The sequence below is a fragment of the Curcuma longa genome, chromosome 6, assembly GCF_044706935.1.
Source record: "Curcuma longa cultivar G26 ecotype Majalengka, Jawa Barat chromosome 6, ITB_CL_G26_1.1, whole genome shotgun sequence".
In the NCBI taxonomy this organism is placed as follows: domain Eukaryota; kingdom Viridiplantae; phylum Streptophyta; class Magnoliopsida; order Zingiberales; family Zingiberaceae; genus Curcuma; species Curcuma longa.
This window is the reverse complement of record NC_133866.1, coordinates 1,782,740-1,785,888: the sequence shown is the minus strand read 5'-3', so window position 1 is coordinate 1,785,888 and position 3,149 is coordinate 1,782,740. Positions and strand designations below refer to the sequence as shown.

At 45.9% G+C, this 3,149-nt stretch overlaps 1 pseudogene; it reads right to left on the bottom strand.

Annotated features, from left to right (window-relative positions):
* Window positions 1-272: 272 nt before the first annotated feature.
* Window positions 273-1,867, bottom strand: LOC141830952 (cytochrome P450 71A1-like; annotated as a pseudogene).
* Between the last annotated feature and the right edge of the window lie 1,282 nt (window positions 1,868-3,149).

Here is a 3,149-nt window from a genome sequence, read left to right as displayed (position 1 = left end):
TCGGCGTGGAGAAGACGGCGTGGAGCAGACGACGGGGAGGAAGCTCGGATTGAGGCGGGGAGAACTCGATCGAAAGCTTGAATCGGCCGCGCGATTTTGGCGTCGGGCGGGATTTAGCTTCGTTTCCACCGTGGACAGTAGCGAACGAGAAATCCTAGCCACGCCAGATGTCGCGGACGAGGAGCGGACGGGGAGGCGCGCAGCGGAGAAAATTCCTATATATATATATAATACTTATTTAATTATCATACTGTAGGTGATGAACAGCAGGCTCAGTTTTCCTCAGATTTGGCAGCCATCAGGCGGCATGCTTTCTGTGCACAATGACCCCCGGCGCTTCTTCCATGCTCAACTCCTCCTCTCTCATTCCCGGCGGCAACTGCCAGTCGAAGGAGTACAAGAGGTTGGCCAGCGACAACTCCACCATCAGCATCCCCAGATTCTTCCCCGGGCAAATCCTCCGCCCCTCGCCGAACGGAATCAGCTTGAAGTCATAGTGCGCAAACGAGTCCACCACCGGCGGCTCCATGTTAACAAACCTCTCCGGGTCGAACACCTCCGGTCTCTCCCACGCATCCGGATCCCTGCCGATCGCCCATGCGTTCACGATGATCGTCGTCTTGGGAGGAATTTGGTACCCGTCGCTTAAAGTGACCGGGTGCATGGTTTCCCGGAGGCCGAGCATCGGCCCGGCGGGTGCAGCCTCATCGTCTCCTTGACGATGAGTTTGAGGTAGTGAAGCTGGTGCAGGTCGCACTCCTCCACCTTCCCTTTGCTTCTCCCCACGCAGCTTCTCACTTCCTCTTGGGCTCTCTTCATTAACTCCGGCCGCCGGATGAGCTCCGCCATCGCCCATTCCACCACTGCCGACGAGGTATCCGTCCCGGCGATAAAAATATTCTGCCAATGATTGAATCAGGTTTAATTAACTTCGACGACAATTCATTTTGACATCGAAACTGAAAATAATTAATGTCACCATAAGAACTCCTTTGAGGTTCTCCTCTGTCAGCTGCCCATCCTTCCGCAACCGAAGCAGAACATCCAATAAATCCTCATTCTCTTCGCTTCCTGATCGACTCTTCGCGTCGAGATGGCGATCGATGAATTTCTGATAGATGCCGTCGAGCTCAAGGAATGATTTCCGAAGCCTGGATTTCATCCCCGTCGCCACATCGACCCACCCGAGCAGCGGAAAGTAGTCTGCCATGAAGAAGCTAGCCAACATTTCCTGCGCTTCCCTGAACACGTTGTAAACGCTGAGGTCGTCGCCGGCGATGTCTCGACCGAAGGCCGTCCTGCATGTCGTGTTGCAGGAGAAGCACAGGGCGAGCTCACTCACGTTGACGGCGAGGGAGCTCGAGATGCGAGAAGAGATATGCTTCGCCATCCTCGCGATCTCATCTTCTCTTACGGACGTGAAAGAGTTGATCTTTCTGGCGCTGAAGAATTCGACGGTGCAGAGTTTGCGTAGCTGCCTCCAGCTCTCGCCGTAGGCCATGAAGGCTATGTCGGAGCGGCCGTAGGACATCTCGGAGGCGGCGACGTTGTCGGGGCGGGAGCAGCAGGCAAGGTCGAAGGTCTTGAGGACGTCCCTGGCGAGGGAGGCGGAGGAGACGACGACGGCGGAGACTTGGCCGAGCTTTAGGTGCATGAGCGGGCCGTACTGCTTGGAGATTTCCCATAGAGACTGGTGCAGCAGATTGCCGCGTATCTGGTGGAGGTTACCGATGATCGGGAGCTTGGCGGGGCCTGGCGGGAGCTTTTGTATCCCCCGATTGGTTCCTGCTTCTCGGCCTCCAGCGAGAAGGAGATACGAGAGGAGTGCGACGAGGAAGAGAAGAGACAAGTAGACAAGCGCATCCATTTTTGGCTTAAAAAATGGGAACGGCACGAAGAGCATAAACCGCCTGACATCCATTTAAATAGGGCAATTTAGTATGAAACTTTCAAAAACGTCCAAAATAGTTTCTTAACTTTAATATTCATCCAAACTTTTACCAAAATATCTTTTTCTTACTAGCAAAAAAGATTAGCAAAAATAAAACTATGAAAAAAATTCAAAAAAACTAGAGCATTTGTTGCCGCCCGTTTACATTGAACTCGCATCCATCGAGCCACGATTTTATCATCACTTAATGATTATTTAAATTTGATAATTTACAACGATTATAAGCTTAGTCTTAAGTTTTTTTAATTATTCGACAATTTTGTGTTCAAAAAAAGAAAGTTGAGAAGCAAAATGCTTCACCTTTCAAAATGTCTTAACAAATCTCACAAAATTGGATGTTGTATTCGCTTAAGATTGTTATTTCTTTTTCAATTTAAAGTTTCATAATTTGCATATGCACACTTGGTTGTAGTCAAATTAAATTGATATCAAAATTTAATGTTTTATCTTCTTTCTCTTGTATTCTCTTTCTATTGGTATCTAAGTTAGCTACGTAGGCCAATTGACTTTGACAAGTATGCACATGCAATGGCTATCGCGGTTACCATCCAATATCTTATGTTTCATAACCAACCAAAGATGTATGATATCCACGCACATGCAATTGGCTTTGAACTCGTCAATTTAAGTTACATCCGTCGAATTAGTCCGTCCTATCGAATAACTTAAATAGGTTAGATTAAAATTTTATCAATTCATTTTAAAATAGATTCAGATGGATTAATCTACCTAGGCCCATGACCCGCGAGTTGAGAAAATTTATTATTTTTAAAAAATTAAAATTAAAGAAGAAAATTTAATGAATTAGTGGATTTGATCCGTCTAAACCGCAATCCAAACTTAAAAATTTCAACTTGCTCCGTTTAAACTACAATTCAAATTTAAAAATTTTAATATTTTTTATATTTTTTGATAAGTTTATGGGTTGACCCGCCTAACCCGTAACTCGTCTTAAGTTGTGTTGGATTAAAAATTTTCTAACCGGCTAAGTTGATGGGTCAGTCCACTTGCTCTACCATATGATAGGTTTCTGACGAATTGATCTGTCCAATGATGCACATGCACATGCAATGCATGGCTATCTTATGATAGTACTCATTACTCAACGAATTAAGGACTTTGCATAAGCAATTAAAGATATCTAAATTGCGTTTGCGTGTACATTATTTGATGGTCACTTTCGTAATCAAACATGAAT